The 24,745-nt window shown below is 36.0% G+C and overlaps 2 long non-coding RNA genes across 2 annotated transcripts; one reads left to right on the plus strand and one right to left on the minus strand.

The window, feature by feature from the left end:
* Positions 1-9,804: 9,804 nt before the first annotated feature.
* Positions 9,805-13,982, plus strand: LOC127847184 (uncharacterized). Its single transcript, XR_008033858.1, has 2 exons — positions 9,805-11,451; positions 11,674-13,982. It is a non-coding gene; the product is annotated as an uncharacterized LOC127847184 (long non-coding RNA).
* Positions 13,983-14,471: 489 nt separating this feature from the next.
* Positions 14,472-18,528, minus strand: LOC127847185 (uncharacterized). Its single transcript, XR_008033859.1, has 2 exons — positions 17,330-18,528; positions 14,472-16,481 (listed from the first exon to the last, which is right to left on the minus strand). It is a non-coding gene; the product is annotated as an uncharacterized LOC127847185 (long non-coding RNA).
* Positions 18,529-24,745: the final 6,217 nt, after the last annotated feature.

A 24,745-nucleotide genomic window follows, 5' to 3' on the forward strand; every position in this document is an offset into this window, starting at 1 on the left:
ACACACTCATCATCGTAATCATCATCATCATCATCATCGTTATCTCATCATCATCATCATCATCATCATCATCATCGTTATCTCATCATCATCATCATCATCATCATCATCATCATCATCATCATCATCACATCAATTATCAACACCCCAATGATCATCATCGTTGTTATCTTTACCAACACCACCATCATCATCACCATCAAAACCAACATCATCATATCCATTATCATGATCGTAATGGTGATCACAAAAGTTTTTTTTGTGATGATAATGACAGCGATGTTTTCGGTCGATAATGATGATGTTGTGATGATGATGACGACGATGAGAATATCATCATCATCATCGGCCAATAAACATCGCAATCATCATCATCACAAATATTTTGTTATCATCATCATCATTATCATCATCGTCGGCCGATAAACATCGCCGTCATCATCATCTAAAAACTTATCATCATCATTATAACCATCATCATCGTCCGATAAACATCGCTGTCATCATCATCCCAAAACGTTTGTTATCATCATCATCATCATCATTATCATCATCATCATCATCATCACCACCACAATCATCAAACCCCAATCATCATAACCACTGTCATCATCATCACCACCACCATCATCATCACAATTTTTTTACCATCATCATCATCACAAATGTTTTGTCATCATCATCATCACATATTCATTTTACATTTTGTATTTTATAATTTGTTTCATTCAAGAGATTCAACAAACTTGTACTTTTTTCATTTATTGGTATACTGACAGGATTTTTCAAAGTAATATTGAAGAACATAGAACAGCATTTAAATTTTAATCCAACTGTAGCATTTTGACAAGACATAATATACATATATACATTCATTTTAGTAGCAGCCAAAATATCCCAAATGTGCTTCGTAAAAAGTTACCAGTAAATGAGCAAATGACAACAAATTTCCGGTAGAAGAACATAATCATCAATCACAAAAATAACATAACAGGTTTCCAAACACCGATATACATGTATATTTCACCTGTAATGTCTGTACATGACATCTATGATATCATACCAACCGATTCCACTAACACGCAAACGCAGCCATGCGTTTGCCCATTTTGGCCCCTTGATGATTTCTTTTATTGCCGAAATAAGACCGCTGTTTCTGCCCGCTCTTGTTAATAGGAAACGAACGCTAACAGGATTTCTGTTACTAGTATCTAGTCCAATATCCGGCCGAATGTAAATTCTAGGTGTTTGCAAACTCATTGACCTTATTAAATCTCTAAAGGGTTTGCCGACCTTCGCCAACACAAACTGGATTGACGGGTTTGATTGTATGCAGAACTTAAAAATTTCAACTTGAATGTGAAGTGGTAACATCAGAAATGGAAAAGTCGTTCGCTTCTGTGCCCTCCTATTGTTTATCATATCTTGAAGCTCTTTCAGGGCTAAACACACAGAGACGTCACCGTTGTCGCCAGAGTCACCGTTGTCGCCGGAGTCACCGTTGTCGCCAGACGCAGCGTTGTCGCCGGAGTCACCGTTGTCGCCGGAGTCACCGTTGTCGCTGGAGTCACCGTTGTCGCCGGAGTCACCGTTGTCGCAAGAGTCACCGTTGTCGCCAGACGCAGCGTTGTCGCCAGATGCAGTGTTGTCGCCAGACGCAGCGTTGTCGCCGGAGTCACCGTTGTCGCCAGACGCAGCGTTGTCGCCGGAGTCACCGTTGTCGCCGGAGTCACCGTTGTCGCTGGATTCACCGTTGTCGCCGGAGTCACCGTTGTCGCAAGAGTCACCGTTGTCGCCAGACGCAGCGTTGTCGCCAGATGCAGTGTTGTCGCCAGACGCAGCGGTGTCGCCGGAGTCACCGTTGTCGCCAGAGTCACCGTTGTCGCTGGAGTCACCGTTGTCGCCGGAGTCACCGTTGTCGCAAGAGTCAACGTTGTCGCCAGACGCAGCGTTGTCGCCAGATGCAGTGTTGTCGCCAGACGCAGCGGTGTCGCCGGAGTCACCGTTGTCGCCAGAGTCACCGTTGTCGCCAGACGCAGCGTTGTCGCCTGACGCAGCGTTGTCGCCAGACGCAGCGCTGTCGCCAGAGTCACCGTTGTCATACGACTGTTCTAAGCGTGATATTATGTCCTTGTACACGCGTTGATTGATACGGATACTAACGTAATGCATGCCAAATCCTTCTGGGAAATACCCCAATGCAATTGTTCCAACATCACCATCGAACTTTCCATCTGCTGACACAATTGATGAGTGTTCTAGTCCTCGGGTAGAAACTACCAGGCACTGCAAATTATATTCTCTCATAAGTGCAATGAGCGTGAGGTTGTCGCCGTATGTCCCATTCTTAGACATATTCTTAACGTATTCATCAAATGTTTCATCATAGACAAAAGTTTCATAGAAATATCTGTTTTCTACAATGTGATGGACTGCTTCCTTACGTAAAGCATCTACGTCTTTGTATATACCAATTTTACCAAGTTGATGCGATATAGCAGCAAATTGACAATTTCCATCCGGATTTGGGTCCATGGCAATATTCACCCCATCCAACAACTGCAGATTTTCATGGTGTGTTAAAACATGATAGTACTTAGTTCTGTGATTTTGTTTCTCTGAGCGGTTCTGTTTTAATGAATGTTTTTTAATTTTTCGTTGTTTCTCTAACGCAACAGTTAGGCTAGTCATGTTTTCGACCCCAACCGATTTGCTTACGAATCCAAGTTCGGGTTTGTTCGGTACTTGAAATGACACGATATAAACACCATTTCGTTTTACTTTTTCTACCTTGCCTTCGATAACATATCTTTTGGTTGGCACCCTGGATTTTCGAAAGGGATAGCGAATTAATACTGTCTCTCCTACTTTGTACTTGCTTGGGGAAGTTGCGTTTTTCAACAGCGACCTGTAAGCCTTTTTATTTGCTCGCCGTATGGTTTTCTTTATTTCACGAGAACTATGACGTTCTTTGGTAAAAACATGACTTCTTCCGTAGTAGGCTTCAAAGGGCGTGAGACCCCCAAGAACTCGTTTGAAACTTGTGTTTATGGCATAGGCTAAATCTTGAAGCCCTTCGACCCAGTTAAATCCACGTTTACTTTTTGTTGCAAATAGAATCTTGGCCTTTATAACACTGTTTGACCTTTCACACTTGCCCTGTGATTGAGGATGATACGGCCTACTATTGATCATTTTGATGTTGTACTTGTTCAACAAAAGTTTCATACTAGGGCCTTTAAATTCCAGTCCGTTGTCACATTGGATGATGTCAGGGGCAAGGTTAACCATCAACACGTCCTCTAATGCCTTTGCAACTTCACGCGAACTCTTCGTTTTCAGGGGTTTTGGCATAACGTACCTAGAATAAACGTCCACGACTTGTAGAATATAACTGTATGTGGACCCCTTGTAGCTAACACTTTGATTTTTCATGTTAATTATGTCAATCTGCCATCTTTTGCCTGGTTCCTCTTCTGTAATTGTCTTTGGCTTTGGCTTGTTTGTAAATCTCGGATACTTCTCATGGTAATACTTGCTATTGTACAGTATTTCAAGGATAGCTTGTTCCGAGAACCCCGTGTAATTTACTTTCAGTTTGTTGTAAATAACCCTTGCTCCACATCCTTTGTTTTCCATGAACATCTTCTCAACAAATCTAGGAAGATCTTCTTTCACAAGGACTTGCTTTCCGCCACACAATAAAAAACCCCGGTCACCAAGCTCGAAGTCCTTACGTTTTCTAATCATGGCCAAACAATTATTCTCTTCAGGTGTCCGTTTCTTCACAGGGACATCGAACGATCCGTTTAAACATCTGACAATAATGTCGTACTTCGACCTGGGCAAGCACCCTAATTGCTTCCTTTTTCTCCTAATTGCTTCCTTCATCTGAAATAATATAATAAGTTATTATACATTTATACTTCATTAGTTAATAGAGCTTGTATTGAACACCGCGTGTCGAAAACGAATGTCTCACGACATGAGCTGAGCTAAAATCACTCGTCTGATAGCTCCGCTAAAATTTACAATCCGAACTTCCGGGCAATATGCGCAATGAAAGTAGCAAGTACTTCATGTAAAGTTTCATTGAAATCCAACCGAATTCAAATTCAGGGGAAAAATAGCGGGCAAACTTATGGCGGTCAACGGACAAACGGTCTGTAGAAACCAATGCTACGTGGATGGAAGGGATATAAAGAAGGGGCCCTGGGGGCCTAGGTCGCTCACCAGAAGTCACGACTAGGCAGGGTTCGAAGGTCAAAGACCTATAAACTCCATAAAATTTAAAATGTTCAAATCTACAGATTACAGGAGCTCGATCTGATTTTGGTGGAAAATACACTTTCGAAAAAATGACTGTAGCTTAAATATTTTAGCAGTTTAGGAGTTACGCACCCGGAAGGAATGCCACGGACAATTGGATAGACGGACGGACAACTGCAAATGCACTCTGAGGGGGGGGGGGGCATAAAACATAAAAATCAATGCATGTTAAAACATCAATGCATATTAAGACAACTGAAAATTAAAATTATGTACAGTACTTACTGTCAAGAATTCTTTTGAAGTTTGAAGAAAGTTTGGATTTCAATTCTTTCTAGTCGAAAATCACAACTTTTCTTGCCGACCGCCAAGTCAAATATGGTTACTGACTTCTGAGTAAGACTCGTGTGCAAAATTCCCGCCTTTTTAAAGCGGCACGTTATCAAAGAAAAAATCGGAAACTTCAAAGCTTTGTCGGCTTCTCAGCAATATGACGTCGGAACGACAAATCAACTTTACAAAGTAATGTTTAGGAATACAGTCACACCTGTCTAAAGCAGCCAGTCAAACATCCTTATTTTTGGAGAGATATATTCATTTAAAAGAGCTCAAAATCTCTTAAATCGGATTTTGGTGAAAATACACTTTCGAAAAAAAAAGTTTTAAAAATTTGAAAATTGCTATTAATGATCACCACGAAAGTATCTGGCCCGCCCGGGAATCGAACCCAGGCCGTCTGCGTGCCAATCTGACGCGCAACCGACTGAGCTAGCCGGCGAAACAGTTACACAACCAGCAAAATCCATGTAAAGTGTGGTTAGGTTAGCTGTTTCTGTTACTGCTAGTTACGACGACGACGACGACGACGACGACGACGACGATGATGATGATGATGATGATGATGATGATGATGATGATACTTTTGTCACTTCCAATATTAGGTTAATACAATGTATTTGAGTTTGAAAAAAAGTTTACACATCGGCAGACTATTTCATTTATTAAGAAATACATAATTTATGTACCATATACGTAGGCCATTTTCATTTTTATGAGTTTTTTTGGTATGTACCAAATACGTTTTGGCGAGCATAGTAAAACTTATTCCAACCGAATATGGTACAATGTTTGTACCATATTCGGTCGAAAATTGTACCATCTTCGGTCCGAGTATGGTACATTTGTACCATATTCGGCCGAATATGGTACAAATGTACCATATTCGTTTTTGTACCAAATACGGTCCGACAGGGCTTCATACATATTTATCACTATATTAATGAAATTCGTGTCGACATTCTTATAAAAGGATATTCATCGATGGTAGGTCCGTTAAGTCAATATAAGAGATTTACTAAAATGAATCAGTATTTTCGATTTCTAGTTATGTTTTCTTATCATTATAGTGCCAAATTTTAAGATAATATATGATAATGATTTTTCGGAAAAAATGTATCCTAGTCCTGGCCACGAATATCATTTGATCCTCGGCGTTAATTCTAATAATGTGAGGTTTTATCGACAGTTCACTGATCAAATGCAGAAACATGCCAATCAATTTCAGCTTAAAGACATGCGAATAAATTCACAAACGATAAACTAAATATTTTGCTGAAAAGTACATTCATTCAGTTCAAGCAACCTAAATGTCAAAATAAACCCACATATGCTCGCCAAATTCTCAATGAGGTCTATTAATACAAAGAAGTTTGATTTATAATCTCTTATCAAATACAGCGAGCATACGTATTCAATCGTAAAGCTACAATCAACATATTTTAGCATGACGATTATTTTCTATCTTTAGGAAACGCTCTACAGATGCACGCAGTACCGTTGCATGTTTGCATTCACAGTGCAGGATGCAAGGAAACAGCGACCTAATTATGTGCACCTGTTTCTCTAACACGGTGCCTATACCACGTGACTTTTTCGGATATGTATTGGGAGAATAAAGCGCGACCCAATTAACATTTTAAAGGATCTTTTTTTCATAAATATTTCGCCATTTTTAATGGGATGAAGTGGAGAGCCGGCTCATTCGTAAGAGTTTTCTATAGGTATCATGATATTTTTAAACAAATAAGTAATTTTTCAGTAAAGTGCAACTGCGCATTTAAACGGTTAGAAAAATGTCGGATCAGTGTGGCGACTTCATATTACAAACGCGCGGTTACACTTTACTGAAAAAATACTTATTTGTTTAAAAAGATCATGATACCTATACAAAACTCTTACGAATGAGCGGGCTCTCCACTTAATCCCATTAAAAATGGTGAAATATTTAAAAAGACGTCATTAAAAATTTATCTTGGTCGCGCTTTATTTTCCCAACACAGATCTTAAAAAGTCACGTGGTATAGGTACCGTGTCTAAGCACGAAGGCAATTTCTTGCAGCGCACTTGCACTTAAAGGTACCTTTTCACAGATTTTGGCAGATATTGAAGTTTGTCAATAAATCCTGATATATTTGCAATTTAAACATTGGATATAAAAAGATCCAGTAAAAAAACAAGAATAAAATTAGAGAAAGAAAAAAGTAACCCTCAACTGTGCTCGAACCACTGGACCAAAAATGCCGTACATTTTCAAGATTGACTTTTGCACTTTATTAAAGCACAACAACGGTAAGGGACTATAACTTGCATGCATGTTGAAGAATAAGAATGTCGGGTATATACTTATCTACTCTGTACCGTGATTAAAGAAATTGTGATTGTATTGGCTTTGAAGATCATGAATATTACGCAATTAATACACAATCTTGACCAGCAACTATATACCATGATGAAAACGGGTTATGTTAGAAATTATGAAAATTAACTATTATACTAAAAAGAAAAAAGAAATAAGGGTCATCAAATGAATTACAGAGTTTATGTTATACTATATACACTAGAATTCAAACAAAACGCAGCGCCATCAACTCTTTATTGGTTGACACATTAATAAAAACGGATCAAACAATTTATAATCAAGCAACACTTATTTAATACTAAAGTAGACTCACCAGATAACGTATGATGTTCAACGACTTCGAGAACTTTCAGGTGGCAAAATTGTGTCAATGAACAAGTAGTTTTCTCAGAGAAATAAAATATTAATGATGAACGTATTTGTATGTGCTTCAAACAGAAAAATACGTAATTGAATAAAGGAAAATGTTGTAATGTAAACTGCCCTTGTTACTCAAAATACTTGCAAACCATGCATAGTGATACTCTTGTTTATATCCGTCTTGATATCAATGATTACTAGTAAGCAATGTTCAACGTGGTGTACGGAAAACGTGAATAGCGGATGTTAACTTTTAAATTGTGTTGACGGCCAGATTGTACGTTCCGGAAAACTTTAATTGCACACTAGTTTTGCGAATACAGCGTATAAGTTTATTAATAGAACTTTTCAATCATAAGTTATTTTTATTTATTGCAAGTTAGTTTTTTATTTTGCTTATAATCGGTTCTTTTAATTCTAATGAATACAATTAATTCTTACAACCAGTTAAATTGAATTATTATATTAAATTCAAAATTGACTTAATTGTAGATGCACATAGAGGCATTTTTTTTTAATTGGTGACAGTAACGTTATCAATTATTAATTATTTTTATTATAAAGTGAAAAATAAAAGGTGTTGTTTCGAAAGACATTTTTTTGCTGTCGCAATTTCCAATGGATACTTTAAGCACACTGGTGGTCAGCACATGTTGAGTAGACGCCATGGTGTCGCTTAAGGTAGTGCACCTCTAATGATTTCCCGCGATTTATTTTACGATTATTGCCGATCTTCAATGATCGCTTATTTCCGAGAGATGCATTTTATTTTTTTCAAACTTCGAATTTTGATATATGTTTAACTTATTCATTTAGAATACATTATTTTCACTATAAATATTGACTTTGATCCAATTATCATCTGAAAAATACGAATTCGCGATTTCTTCAACTGTAGGTGGATGGTCCACGGCCGTCCACAAGCTCAAATGACCATATATGGAGAAAAAGGCGGGACCAAACCAAATAGGCTTGCAATGCGCATGCCCAAGCAAAACCGATTGTAAGCCATCTTGAATTGTTAGCGTGAAAAGAAATATACTACATTTATTGGATATTTTAATATGATGAATATTCTAGGTAGAGAATATGGATAGTATTATCATTATTAGTATTACGTCAACATTAACTCAACAATTGTATTGTTGACATGAAGAAAAAGCTATTTCGAGGTTGTTTTGACCATTGATTGCTAAGTAGGTCAAACTCAAAGTTTTAACTTTCATTGTCTATTGATATTTTATTTAGTTAAGGAATCTTCGAGTAATAGTTAAAAAAAATCTTTCGCATTCTAATTCTATAGCTTAATCATGTGTTGTTGCTATATTATAAACTTTCGTGCATGAGCCATTTAAATCCGTTTGCATTACTTTTTTAGTTGTTTCCCCTGGAAAATTCTCTTCTTGCTAGCCTTCGCTGAGTTATTCAACAACATCGCTTTATTGCTGATTTTTGCTGTTGTTTATTGGTTAAAGCTGCATGCTTTTGTTGGATAATTTTTAATTTATCATTCACGTTTTACATATGATTCTGTTTAAACCATATTTAATCGATGTTTTGGTGAATTTCGCGCATGCTTAACTTGCCTGATTTCGGACGTAATTTACTTTCGGATACATGCTCCTCTTGTGTTTTTTTCGATGTTTTCTTATGTATGCAGATTTAAAAAAACAGCTCATCCTTAAATGTGTTATTGAGCAAGTGACTTCTTAATACTATGGCAGGAATAAAAAAACTGTTATAAAATTATAAAGGAAGTTTAGTTACATGTATAAACTCACAGTCACAAGTGTGTAAGTATTACTGTTACATTTATTTATATTTACTAAAAGTAAATATATGCTCACATATCAGTAAGTATTGTACAGCCCTAAATTATATTTAATACACCCATCTAAGCAGTTAATTCATATATGTGCTGGCTTTAATTTACATTCATGTTATTATCACCCTGCAATAGGCGGAGGGATATTGTTTTGGCCTTGTCCGCCCGTCTTTCCGTCCATCCGGCACTTTTGTGTTGGGAACCATATCTTGGAAGTGCTTTGGTGGATTTCATTGAAACTTGGTATGAGTATATGTATAGATAAGAGGATGATGCATGCCAAATGGCATTGTACACTATCTGTCAGCGATTTTCCTTGTCCAATTGGGAAAAGTACCTGTACCGGTCCAATTGGGAAAAATTGAGTCGTGAAAACCTCAAAATTGGGAAAAATCGAGTCGTGAAAACCTCAAATTGGGAAATTGGTGTATTTGATTTTTTGCTCCCAAATACTTTAAAATTGATAACCAAGTGTTTTCAAGCTGTCAATATTATATAAACCTAGGTTCAAGCTATAGAGCTGCAAAGGGAAACTAACTAAATGTTGCTTAAAAAAACAAAACAAAAAAAAAAAAAATTTTTTTTTTTTTTACCTTTAATTGGGAATTTAAGGACAGCAATTGGGAAATTTGTATTTTTTCCTAAGATAAGGTACATGTATATATGGATTTTGTAAATTCGGGGACATTTGACAGATTTCCGGGACAGCGGGACAAGTTCTTCATTTCCGGGACTGTCCCGGAAAATCCGGGACGTATGGCATGTATGATATAACAGTTCATACAGTTTAAGAAATACAATACATTTTATACAATGTCGTTTTTATGCCCCCGAACCAGCGATTTTGAGGGCATATTAAAATCGCTCCGTCCTTTAGTTTGTTAGTCCATCCGTCCGTCTGTAAGTTAGTAAGTCCGTCTGTCAGTCCGTCCGGATTATTTTCTGTTCAATAAGTCAAGCAATTGTCATCAGATCTTCACCAAACTTCATGAAAATGTGTAAGGCAATAACATCTAGGTCAAGTTAGATAATGGGCCAAATAAACCCAGACACCCCTGAGCTATGGCCCTTGAATCATAGTAAAATAGGGTTTTTAGCTCGACTATTATATATGAAATATATATAGTGGAGCTTTCCTACTCTCCCCGGGGTTCCAGTGTCCGTGAGCGTTGGAATGAACTATAGTGGGGGACATATTGTTTTCGCCCTGTCTGTTGGTCTGTCTGTTGGTTTGTTTGCTCCAAATTTAATATTTTGCCATAACTTTTGCAATATTGAAGAAAGCAACTTCATATTTGGCATGCATGTGTATCTCATGGAGCTGCACATTTTGAGTGGTGAAAGGTCAAGGTCATCCTTCAAGGTCAAAGGTCAAAATATACCTAGAAAGGTGCAGATTTGCTTCAGTTTTGTGTTTAGGTTCATTTTATTCCTAAAATATCACAGCTTTTACACTATGCCTCCAAACAATATACGAAAGCTTGACCCAAACCAAGACACTCTTGATGTTAGTAATGGTAGGTGAACGTTAGAATTAAATGCTGGCAATTCACATGAAATTGACATGAGGGTTTATTAATTATCCATGGTCCTGACCCCATTAATATCTGAAATCCCTGTTTGTGCATATAACATAATGAGAACACCCTTTGGGCGACCTAACTTTGTATTTCAATCAGTTTCTTGTTTTGACCATTATTTTTACATTATTATCAAAACTTGTTAGTTTCCTACCCTTGAAAAAGGATAGGGACTTACGGTTTGCGCTCTGTGTCTGTCAGTCTGACACTTTTCTGGATCCTTCGATAACTTTAAAAGTTCTTCACCCATTTACTTCAAATTAATACTGAACCTCTCTTATGACAATACGGTCAATCTCAACTATGTATGGCCCCATTACCAACCCTGGGGTGCCCCTCCCACATAGGCCACTCCCACCCAAAATTGCCTTTTACTATAATTTCTTCATTTCTACACCGATTCACTTCTAATTGATACTGAACTTCTCTTTTGACAATACGGTCAACTATGCATGGCCCCATTACCAACCCTGGGGCGCCCCTGGGTCAAACATGCGGCGTGGGGATATGCGTCGGTCTCTGCCGCTCCATTTCTAGTCAACATTGGAAACATTGGCATCTTAAAGGAATAAATTATGTATGAGCCCAAATTTTGCAGAACTATGGCCCTTGCTCATTTTTGTTTAGCTCCTCAGCTGAAATCATCATCTAGCAGTCACAATAGTTGAGCGGTTGGAGAGGCATGCATTGCGTCCTACTACTGCTCAGACTATATCATGGTAATGCCTTATCCAAATAACACAAGTATTCACCATGTGCAAATGTCTTGTTGTCTGTATAACTCTCTCTATTAGCTTAAAGTAAAAAGCATTTGAATTTGCACACTTTGGTATTTTAGTTTAATTTTGTTCGGACATTACAATTGTTTTGAAACTAAAGATTAGTGTTGGGGCATTACACTTCTCTTTAAAATGTTTATTTGTGATTATTATTTTTTTCAGTTTGGCAGACAAAACATGCTGATCAAAAAGAATGTGTACCACAGGGGCCAGTGTTTCCATTTGAGTGATTGACAAGAAGAAGAAGAGATGAGAAATGTTATCATCATATTTTAGTCCCTACATTTATAGTGTACAGCTCAATGTATTGAACCGGTGTTGTAGAATATAATTGGAGATACACGCGAACATTATAACATTATATATAAGATGATATTTCAAAAGCAATAAGAAATAAAAAGTATAAAAAGGTCAAAACAGTAAACCTTGTGTTTACAGTGGACAGGTTTAAAGTGGAAGTTACTAGTTAACTGTTGATCATAAGCTGCACTGATGGAAAAAATAGTGGGAAATTACTATCTAGAAAACTGTTTAACGTACGACAACAGTTGTGGAACTTCATAAATGACCGTATGTAACAGGGCTGGGCAGTTTTCCTTATATAGCTATAGTGAAACCTTTTGAACACTAGTGAAGTCACTGTTTTTTTTCCAATCTTCATGCATTTTGGTCGAATATTTGTTCAAATGATGGCTCAGTCCAGTATCGAAATTTTTATGTCTATTCAAAAAACATATCCACTAGAGCACGAGGCAATTGTCTTTATATGGCTATAATGAAACCTTGTAAATTCTCTAGAAGTGACATTTTTAGCCATATCTCCATAAATTTTGGTCAGAATATTTATTCTAATGATAGCTCAGTTGTCGAGTTTGTAACTGGTTCCGGTTTGTAGACTAACATGGCTGCCAGTGGACATGACAGTTTTTCTTAAAGTGCTAGAGTAGAACCTTGTTAACACACAATTGGCCCTTTTTATGTGCATTTTTCATGAAAGATGATCAGAGCATTTGGCCCAATGTAATCTCAGCTGACTTTGAAACTGGATCACATAACGTCAAAAAGCGGGTCAAAATGTCAAATTAAAAAAAGCTTGTAAACACTGGAAGTTGCATTTAAAATTGTGTTCCTTTTTTATGTCCCCCACTATAGTAGTGGGGGACATATTGTTTTTGCCCTGTCTGTTGGTTGGTCTGTTGGTCTGTTGGTTGGTTGGTTTGCGCCAACTTTAACATTTGCAATAACTTTTGCAATATTGAAGATAGGAACTTGATATTTTGCATGCATATGTATCTCATGGAGCTGCACATTTTGAGTGGTGAAAGGTCAAGGTCATCCTTCAAGGTCAAAGGTCAAATATATGGGTCAAAATCGCTCATTTAATGTACACTTTTGCAGTATTTCAATATTCAAGATAGCAACTTGATATTTGGCATGCATGTGTATCTCATGGAGCTGCACATTTTGAGTGGTGAAAGGTTAAGTTCATCCTTCAAGGTCAGATGTCAAATATATGTGTCCAAAATCGCTCATTTTATTATACTTTTGCAATATTGAAGATAGCAACTTGATATTTGGCATGCATGTGTATCTCATGGATCTGCACATTTTGAGTGGTGAAAGGTCAAGGTCATCCTTCAAGGTCAGAGGTCAAATATATGTGGCCCAAATCGCTAATTTTATGAATACTTTTTCTATATTGAAGATAGCAACTTGATATTTGGCATGCATGTGTATCTCATGGAGCTGCACATTTTTAGTGGTGAAAGGTCAAGGTCATCCTTCAAGGTCAAATATATGGATTGGGTCAAAATTGATTATGTAATGTCACTTCTGCAATATTGAAGCTAGCAATTTTATATTTGAAATGCATGTGTATCTCATGGAGCTGCACATTTTGAGTGGTGAAGGGTCAAGGTCATCCTACAAGGTCAAACGTCATATAGGGGGACATTGTGTTTCACAAACACATCTTGTTTAAAGTTTGTCAAAACATTTGCTGTAATGATAAGCAAAGTCAAGTTTATAATTGATTATTTGCCTAAAAATTACATATTTTTCATCAAGTTCATTTATTATTCTCAACTACACCCTCTCAGAATAGTTTAGTTACTTCTGGTCACAGTTGAGCACCTTAGGGCTCTTGTTCTATAATTTGATTGTTTTGGAGAATTGTCATTTTGCCAAAATGTGAGCAAGTCCAAATTTAATTAACTCTTCTTTGTAGTATCTTGTTTTCCTTATATGTATGAAGTGGAAAATTATCTATGAATCTGACTGCATAGATATTTGGTATTCAGCAAAGCATCCTGTAAATGTAGTTAAACTAAACACAATTGTGTTAGCATAAAACTGGCCATGCCATGGGGGTCAAATGGTTAATACAGACTTGTAGGAAAAAGACTTCTAAAAATTTTATCCGTTAAATATATTTTGTGTACATAATGATTAGCTTTTTCCTTCAACTTATCGCTTTCATGGTGTAAAGAAAACATGCCGACTTACTAAGTAAGTCGGAGATCTGGGTTTGATTCCCAGTGAAAGTCAAGTCACAAGGAAAAATGCTTATTGTTGGAAGGATTTATTAGTTATTCAAAACGTAAGATTTTCTTCTTTGCTCGTTCAGTTACAAATAACAGCAAATGATCTGAAAGTATTTGTTTATAACGTAGAAGTAAGTGTCATGAATAGTAAATTGGAATAATGCACTTAATAGAAACTATACATATTGTATATAAGACTAAAATACGCAGAAATGAAATACCAGTAGCATTATTTACACATTTTTATACCCCCACAAACGAAGTTTGTCGGTCCGTCTGCCTATCTTGTCTGTCGGTTGAGCTAACTTAATTTTCATCTTTTCTCGTGCTCTTTAATTACCCACATATTTAGGTCTGGTTGATAGTACTTTTACTTCCCACAGAGCAATTCGGTTCAAATTACTAATAACAACAATACACATTTTTAGCTTTATTTCAAATGTGAACATATTTATTTAACGCAGACGTGTACATAATTTTAACACAGAACAAGGGCTGTTTGTAAAACATGCATGCCCCCCCTATGGGCTGTCAGTTGTAGTGGCAGCCATTGTGAATACGTTTTTGTCACTGTGAACTTGACTTTTGACCTAGTGACCTGAAAATCAATAGGGGTCATCTGCCAGTCATGATCAATGTACTTGAGAAGTTTCATGATCATATACCTAAGTATTCTTGAGCTATCAACAGGAAACCATTAAACTGTTTTGAGTCACTATGACCTTAATCTTTGACCTAGTGACCTGAAAATCAATAGGGGTTTTCTGCCAGTCATTATCAATGTACCTATGAAGGGGGTCATCTGCCAGTCATTATCAATGTACCTCTGATTTTTTTATTTTATGATCCTAGGCGTAAGCATTTATGAGTTATCATCCGGAAACCATTTTTCTATTTCGAGTCACTGTGACCTTGACCTTTGACTTAGTGACCTGCAAATCAATAGAGGTCATCTGCGAGTCATCATCAATGTACCTATGAAGTTTCATGATCCTAGGCGTAAGCGTTCTTGAGTTATCATCCGGAAACCATTTTACTATTTCGAGATCAATAAACCTATGAAGTTTCATGATCCTAGGCCAAAGCGTTCTTGAGTTATCATCAGGAAACCATCTGGTGGACCAACCAACTGACATGTGCAAAACAATATACCCCTCTTCTTCCAAGGGGGGCATAAATATAATATTAATTTTTAGTAATCTAAATTAAATAAAAATTGCTAGATTGTATTTTCCGAGAAATTATCGGAAAACATCGTTAAAGTTAAAGGGTATCTGCCAGCTTATGCCATTATAACACAAATGTTAAATGACAAAAGCTGTTGCCCGGTTCACGGCACGCGGAGCCTACCCTATTGTGAACCAAAATCTTTTTGTGTATTTCATCCTAGTAGTTACCTTGACATAGAACAGACACATTGGTTACTTTTATGAAACAATTCTTATAAAACTTGGTATACAAATTGCGACATTGTTGCCCATTTGTCCGTCAGTCCATGTCCGAATAGTAGCTAAAATTGAGAAAACTCAGTAAGATTTCATGAAACTTAATATTCACATAATTTTTAAATACACAAAATAATACATTGACCATTTTAATTTTGTGATAAAACTTGGTTTACAAATGAACTCAGAAAAGCAATGTGATATTTATTTTGTCCCTACCGTTTTCACATGAAGGGATTTACGGTTGACCCACTGTCCATCGGTCTGTCAGTCAAATAAACCTGGATCTGGTTACAATGTTTTCCTAAGATTGCACAAGGTTACCTACTTTTTGGACACACTCAACCCAGGCTTACTCAACCAAGATGAGCATGTCGATCAGGTTTCATCAACATTGAGTCGAAAAAAGCCTGGTTTCTTCCATCACCTGATGATCCTCTAACACAGCAAGTCAATCCTCGAATGTCCGAAATATGTTCTGGTTCTTATAGTGGCAGACAAAAACAAGACCTATGATTTTAAGTAAATTTGTTATGTTCATATATACATTAATTATTCCAACTATTTTTTTAGCTCGTATATGTTGTTATACAATTGTATTAAACATGGCCATTTAAGTCTTTCATAAGATTCTAACTAAACAAATGAGTTTTAATTTCTTTTAAAACTCTTGATGCAAGCAAACGATGAACGGCAGTATTGGGGGAAAAAAACTGGCAGACAATATGTATTTGACCATCAAAACTAGAGAAGACTGAGATAAAGATATGCAGAAAATGAAGCAACACCAGTTCATACACAGTGCTAAACTCACATCATGATGTTTAAGTTCATGGATTTCAAGACTATTAAAGCTCAGGACTTTGGTACAGTCTCCCCATCTACAGCATTTCTCTTGAACCACATGAGAGATGATATGTGCATCTTGCTGTCCTATGGAGTGGAAGTCTTCCTTGCAGGATATCCATTTGCACGAATACTCCTATAACAAGCAACTTTGTAAACTGCAGATTGGAAGCCAAAGTCAATTAACTTACAGTGTCCACATTTTTAACTTTAGTTATAATCATTGACTAAGTTTTTCACAAATGTTATTTTTGATTGAAATTGTTAATGAAAAGGCAAAAAAAAGAGATTTACTGTGAAATAAGTCAATGGAGATAAGCCTACTAATAGCTCTTGGTGTGTATTGTGGATTTCACCATGATTTGTTTAACTCTATTTTTGTTCTATATATTGATATTTTCTATGAGTTCTTTACGCAGATACACATCTAATCAGAGCCTCTGTTAATGTAATAAAAGTATGTTACTGTTCTGTTCTTTTGTTAATAACTAATCTAAAAAGAAAGAAAAAAAGTAAATTTGCACTATTGTATGAATATGGCATACACTTATTTTTCCATGTTGAAATCTTATTAAATTCATGATATGAAGCCCTAAAATGTTTGTAACAAACAGATGGATGGACTGACAGACTGACCGATGGAAAACGCCAACACTATATCTCTCTGGCTTTGGAAAGGATAATGATTCAACAGAAAGTAGAAATCATCAATAAAAACTTGATGCATCTAAGTTAACTTAGCAATTAGTGAGTTCAATATGTCCTTTAACTGAACAAAAAACAGATGTTTCAAAAACTTAACATGAATTGTCATTTGTTGCAAATATTAAGAAGCACTTACAGGTCCTGGGTTTCAATCACCAACATATGATAAAATAGTTCTCAGTAACAAAATGCACAAAAATGCAAGAAAAAAATCACTTTAATGTTAAAATAAATATATATAGTTATTCAATAAACGATGTATATTTTGTCATAAAGTACCGGTCCTGGATTTTTCTCAACATCATTTAAGAGCATCAACATCCGCTGGGACAGGTTAACATGTTGTTGAATACACAGCTGCATCATGATGTAATGAGGACCACCTTGTCCACACATACGACCCAGAATCATCAGCCCAAACATCTTGATCCACATGGTGGGTGGGAAATGTTTGTATGTTCCTAAAGAACAAAACATGTTAATGATTTATCATTTCAAGTATAAAAGGCAAGCCTTAAAATTCTTAGAAAGCTTTAACATCTGAAGGTTAATATCACCCTGGCTGTGCAGATCTTGGTAATATACCCATTTAAAAAACATTCCTTAAAGCCACACACCTTGAAATGAAATATCTGGCATAGTAAATTTGGATATAAATAAGAAACATATTTTATCTTTGCCAATTAGAATATATCTGGTGGTTGCAAGGTAGAAATCCGTCTTTCTTGTGCTTTAAAACTTAAAAATAATTGTGTTTCTCGAATTGAACATATACGTATACAAATCATACATTCAGTTTGAAAATTTAAAAAAATAAATTACTTGCTAACTAGGCTATAGATTTAATGACAATTTTGCACACTTTCAAATTGCATCTATATGTACTGAGTAACATGTATTTCATTTCAAGGTGTGTGGCTTTAATGTAATAAACAAGAGTGCTAAACTGTCACAAGATACACCCGTTTGAAGGTTTTGGACACCATGCTAAACGCTGAAAATGCACTAAGTGACCTAGTTTTCGACCCGGCATGACCTATATCTGAACTTGACTTAGATATCATTAAGACACAACTTCTGCCCAAATTTGGTGAAAATCGGATGAAAACTCTTTCAATTAAAGAGCTTACACCATGCTAAATCCTTGAAATGCACCCTGTGAACTAGTTTTTGACCCAGCATGACCCATATTTGAACTTGAACTAGATATTGTCTAGATACAACTTCTGACCACATTTGTTGAAGATCAGATGAAAACTACTTCAATAAGAGAGTGGACACCGTGCTAAATGCTTGAAATGCACTAAGTAACCTCGTGCCCTAGTTTTTGACCTGGCGTGACCCATATTTGAACTTGACCTAGATAACATTTTGACACAATTTCTGACCAAATTTGGTGAAGATCGGATGATAACTACTTCAATTTGAGAGCGGACACCATGCTTAATCCTTGAAATGTACTAAGTGAACCCCTGACCTTGTTTTTGATAAACAGACGGAAGGACAGTGCGATCACTATATGCCCTCCTTCGGCGGCATAAAAAAGGTTAATTTAGAAATGCAAAATAAGTCCCAAACTAGAGAGCGGACACCATACTTAATCCTTGAAATGCACTAAGTGACCCTGTGTCCTAGTTTTTGACCCGGCATGACCCATATTCGAACATGACCTAGATGTTGTCTTGATACAACTTCTGACCATGTTTGGTAAAGATCAGATGAAAACTACTTCAATTAGAGAGCAGACACCATGCTTAAACCTTAAAATGCACTAAATGACCCCATGGTCTAGTTTTTGACCCGGCATGGCCCATATTCGAGCTTGACCTAGATATTGCCTAGATACAACTTCTTACCAAGTTTGGTAAAGATCAGATGAAAACTATTTGAATTAGAGAGCGGACAAGAAAAGTGTGACAGACAGACAGACAGTGCGAAAACTATATACCCACTTTTCTTCGAAAGGGGGCATAAAAAATGTGGAGTAAAATATATACAAATGTGTTCTTTTTCTTTGCAGACTGACTTACCTATCAAAATAGTTACATAAACAAATATGTATAATTATATTGTTAATATTATGCGCATAAATAAAACATTTGCTATTTCATGTAAAATTAATTGTAGACAGCAAATAATGAAACAAGAAACCGTTTGAGACTGGTGATGCTCCACAAAGGTTTTTTTGTCACAATATTGCACTATATATTCAGATAAAAGGAAACGTCTTGAGGGCATAACTTTGGCCAAAATAATACAATGGATGGTTTAGTAACTTAAAAATTTCAAAGGGCCATAACTCTGTAAATAAATCATCTAACCAGAACCCACTAATAACATGCGCATCTCCTCAAGGTAGTTAAGCTTCCCATAAAGCTTCATTGTATTCCAGTCAGTAGTTGGGGAGAAATAGCCCGGACAAGAATTGCACTATATGTACAGTTTATAGAAAATTTCAAAGGGCCATAACTCTGTGACAAATCATCCGACCATAACCGGCTTATAATATGCACATCTCCTGTTGGTAGTGAAGCTTCCCATAAAATTTCATTGAATTCATGTAATAAGTTGCTGAGAAATAGCTCGGACAAGAATTGCACTATATGTACAATGGAAAATTTCAAATGGCCATAACTCTGTGGAAAATCATCCGACTAGAACCGGCTGATAATATGCACATCTCCTCTTGGTAGTGATGCTTCCCATAAAGTTTCATTGAATTCCCGTAATAAGTTGCTGAGAAATTGCTCGGACAAGAATTGCTCTATATGTACAATGGAAAATTTCAAAGGGCCATAACTCTGTGAAAAATCATTCGACCAGAACCCGCTGATAATATGCACATCTCCTCTTGGTAGTGATGCTTCCCATAAAGTTTCATTGAATTCCAGTCATTAGTTGCTGAGAAATAGCCCGGACAAGAATTGCACTATATGTACAGTAAATGGAAAATTTCAAAGGGCCATAACTCTGTGACAAATCATCCGACCAGAACCCGCTGATAATATGCACATCTCCTCTTGGTAGTAAATCTTCCCATAAAGTTTCATTGAATTCCGGTCATTAATTGCTGAGAAATAGCCCTGACAAGAATTGCACTATATGTACAGTTAATAGAAAATTTAAAAGGGCCATAACTCAGTGACAAATCATCCGACCAGAACCCGCTGATAATATGCACATTTCCTCTTAATAGTGAAGCTTCCCATTAAGTTTCATTTAATTCCGGCCTTTAGTTGCTGAGAAATAGCCCGGACAAAAATTGTTCACGGACGGACAGACGGACTGACGAAGCGGCGACTATATGCTCCCCCCCAAATTTTTTTGGGGAGCATAAAATGTCAAATTAACATGGATAATAGAAAATATTGTGAAATGCTTTATTTATAAATTAGAAACTAGATAACACTTCTAAAATGATTGCAAGTTTCCATGACTCATTGAGGAATAAACCATGTAAAATGTTAGTTTTGCAAATTTATATAGTTATGGGAAACAACTACATTAAATTTAAATATCAAAGCTTTTTTTTATAATTGTATATGTACCGGTAAAACACCGCTTCATTCGTAAGAATGTCATTTGAGCCTAGATGAAGATACAGCTGTTGAACATCCATCTTCCGCAAGTCTCTCAACAATGCATGGCGAAAACGATCACAAGAAAATTTGGCACCTTTGAAAACAGAGTTGGCGAATGTCTGTGTAAATAAATCACAAATATACATGAATGAATACACAAGGAAAATTCATGCTTTGCCTCAAGATTGAAATGAAAAGTTTGCAATTACAATTCCCTACAATCTGTAAAATATTCCACATGCTTAAATAAAATATATAACCATGCAAATTAGTTAGAAAACGCAATGATGCCAATCATTGCACATCAGCATAATAAGTTTAACTTTATATTGATGACAAATACTGTAATCATACGAAGCTTAGGACTTGACATTTGAACTGTTTAAGTATAAAGAAATGAAATAATTACATCATTTATAGAAACTATGAGTATCACGTTTAAATGGTGGCAATTCGTGTTTTCTCAAAAATGTTTACAAAAACAGTAAACATTTAAACGACTGTTGATATCAACATAATCCATTTTAGTTCATTACGTTACAATGTTGCAAAACTTATTAAAAGCTGTTAAAAAAAGACTGGTATACATTTGTATCATGTGTGCCAGATGGCCCTTATTCACAACAGCGTAAACATAACAAAACACCATGTACGACCTAGACGTCTTGAATATTTGACACACAAAGTGCTCGGGAAAATTTTCCAGCTATTTGTTGCATGATCATTCCCCGAATTGTCTGGAACATTTGACGCGCGTCAGCACAACGTGCATGAGGAAATTTTTTCCAACATTTATTCATCCGCATTCATTTTTAATTTAATAAACAGATACTCGTTTTTATGTACATCTTGTTAGGTAGAAAACAATAAAAAATTTACACAGGTGTAGTCTTATTGAAGAAATGTGGGATCAATATTTATTTGTCTTTGTTATAAAATACTACAGCATGTAAGTAGAAAATGTGTACCCAATGACTCAACAACGGCAAGAACAGTTGGTTTTAATATGACGTCATTGCCCAAATGGGTTATGATCTGAATATAACTTCTGGAAATAATCATTACTTTCAGTTTGGAAATGCGATGTCAATGACGCTTTTATAACTGACATATGGATACCGTTTAAACGGTAACCTTTTGTTTATTTCATTAATCATTTCGTTTTAACGTTTAGAAAAATGTGTACATGTGATACCATTAATAGAAACAAACCTGAAACTGTAATTACTGTTCTATACCATTGTCATTACATATTCTCATCAGAGATTGGCAGGCATTTGACAGCTATATCGTCAGGAAGAATATCCTTAATCCGATGAGCATTGGAGTCCCCAGCAATACGGTTCATTTTTCTCCTGTCTTGGGCACCTGAAAAAATAAAAGGAAAATGCTTCCTGACACAACACTGCATCCTGTTCAAAAGAGCCTGCGTAATAAATCTACTAATTATAAAAAGACAAGTCTTAACAACCCAAATACTACCTTAACAATACTATTGCAACAAGACTAATAAGGACGACTAAACTTGTCTTATGTGTATCTAACTACACAAAAAGAATATAAACAAAACAGATCAATCACGCTTTAATAAAAATAAAGGTCACACAAGTTAAAAAGCACTAGTTTTCAATAATCAATAAGTGTCAAAATTGCAATACACTGGTCAGTGTTCAGTGCAAATATCACTATGAACATGTCAAAAGTGTCAATTATTGCACTAGTGTGTAACACACTGAATGTGTCCAAATGCGCGAAGCACCTGTTTTTTAATAATTAGTATTAAAGTGTCACTCAAAATTGCAATCCACTGGTAAGTGTTCAATCAATGCAAATATCACACAGTCACTATAAACACATCAAAAGCGTCAATTATTGCACTAGTGTAAAACACACTGTAAGTGTCCAAATGCGCGAAGCACGTGTTTTTAATAGATCACAAAATGGGTAATAAAACGCACAGTTGAACTTAAGGTGAAAAGTAAACACAAATCCTTCGTTCACTCACACCGAGTTACTAGGACTAGGTCGCGAAAATGAATGCTACTTTGAATTATACACTTTACAACGTCGAAATACACCAAATCACAATTAAAAGATAGCTATTGCAAGTTCAAAAACAAAACTGAAATATATAAGCGCCGAAATGACTTCTTGATCTCAAAACAATGTCACAAACGTATACAATACCGGATCTCAACCGTTTGAAAGCTCGTGTGCAATCAAAAGGGGAGATTATTCCAACGATGTTTTTTCTTGTTTCTCCATTCGGTACCCCTCGCACGTTATTTGATTACGCTTTCTTCATATATGGTCATATTACACTCATTCATAACGTTTATTTATAGATGTTTGTGTTGTGACATATATGGTTATGATTACCATATAAGGTAAAGACGGCCAGGGACCAGAGTCGCTCTGTCAAAGATCGAGCGAGCTTTTTTAACTGTTTACTTATGGATATCTAATTTAAGGTTGCATTGATCTGAAAATAAACTCAGAACAACAACAGAACAACAACAACGGTTGCGTTGATGCGAAGTTGTCGTGGCTGAGTGGTTAAGGCGATGGACTAGAAAACTTTTGGGATCTTCCCGCACAGGTTCGATTCCTGCCGACATCGCATACTTTTTGCGACGCGTTTTATTTCTTTTCTAACGTAATTTGATTTAATATAGCACATAAACTTTGTTTATTGTTAAATATGTTGAAAATGGTATGCACATCCTTCAATTTTAAAATTAAAACAACGTTATGGCTAAATTGATCAATTTACTGCTGAAAATACGATATATAAACTAAGTTTAAAATATAACTTAAATGATACTATTTTGAATTTTATGACACTTTGTTTTTAACCGACCCAATTTTTACTTGGCTGAAATCACTTACATTTCATGGCGCTATTCCATAGATTAAAATTTGTAAAAAATAAATGTCTGTACAATAATACTTATTTCATCTTGTTTGAACTTTAAACACCTTTACTTCATCTGTACACACCAACTGCATGCCCATATTTGGAAATTTGAATGAATTATGGAACTTTTATATACCCCAGGGGTGAAAATAAACTGGACAAAAGCCGAGCGTGAGGGTGGGTTTGAAAAAATCGGTATATTTTTTTAAAAAGCATGGAAAGCCTACCTACAAATTTGCATGTAGTTCAGTGAAATGATGCTGATAAGGAAAATAATTAATTAAATTATATTTGGATATGTGCCCATTAGAGGTGCGCTACCTTAAGTATTCACATGTTCTTCGTTTGCAGTTCAATTTGTTGTATTCATGCGGAATATTTTGAAATAAAGCAAGTTACCTAAGAAGGTCTACAATACATACAAGTCTTTATTTAATTTTTCAGTATTTGATTAACTTGGTCCTTTCAAATACTTTTTTGCTTTAGTTGATGATTGAACAGTTTTTGGCCTGGGGCGTAGCCCCAAGGTCATAGTAATGATACCAATTTCTGAGCCTATCCGAATTGGCTGGCTGCCAAAAAACCAAATTCCCAAAACCCCGATTTACCACTTAATTCATGCACAATAAAATTAGTTCTTCGCAGATCGCAATAATCCGCCGTGTAAATGCAGAACATCACTATATAACATGACAGTGTCATAAAAAGTGAAAAAAAAATGTTATTGAAGCAAAATTGCTAAGCATTGTCTACGACATAGTTTTTATTGTTTATATATTCATGCGAGAATAAGTTCCTCACTTGACGGTCTAGATTGAAAAGATACGAGTGTTAACGGAGAAAGTAAGAAGAATTTTTTCTGAGACATTTGAAGGAATTATATTTGCTATTTATAAACATATTTCAAAATATTGTAGTGTAGGCCTCCACCGTCTATGTACACTGTAGTATATACACAAATATTGTCTTTTCTTACAGTCTCTGAGCTTTTTCACTCAACCGTCAGGGTCAACCTGTACAAATTCGGACAAAGGAGAAATTCGGACAATACATCCTAAATGCATGTTACGTCACACTTAATCTAGCAACAGGCCTGCAGCGCTTTGATTTAAGTAAGGAATTGACCACAAAAGAGAAGTCGAAATACAAGAATACACTTTGATGTCAATTTGTGTAACATATATTATTTCATTTCTT

This window comes from Dreissena polymorpha, chromosome 10, assembly GCF_020536995.1.
Source record: "Dreissena polymorpha isolate Duluth1 chromosome 10, UMN_Dpol_1.0, whole genome shotgun sequence".
Lineage (NCBI taxonomy): Eukaryota > Metazoa > Mollusca > Bivalvia > Myida > Dreissenidae > Dreissena > Dreissena polymorpha.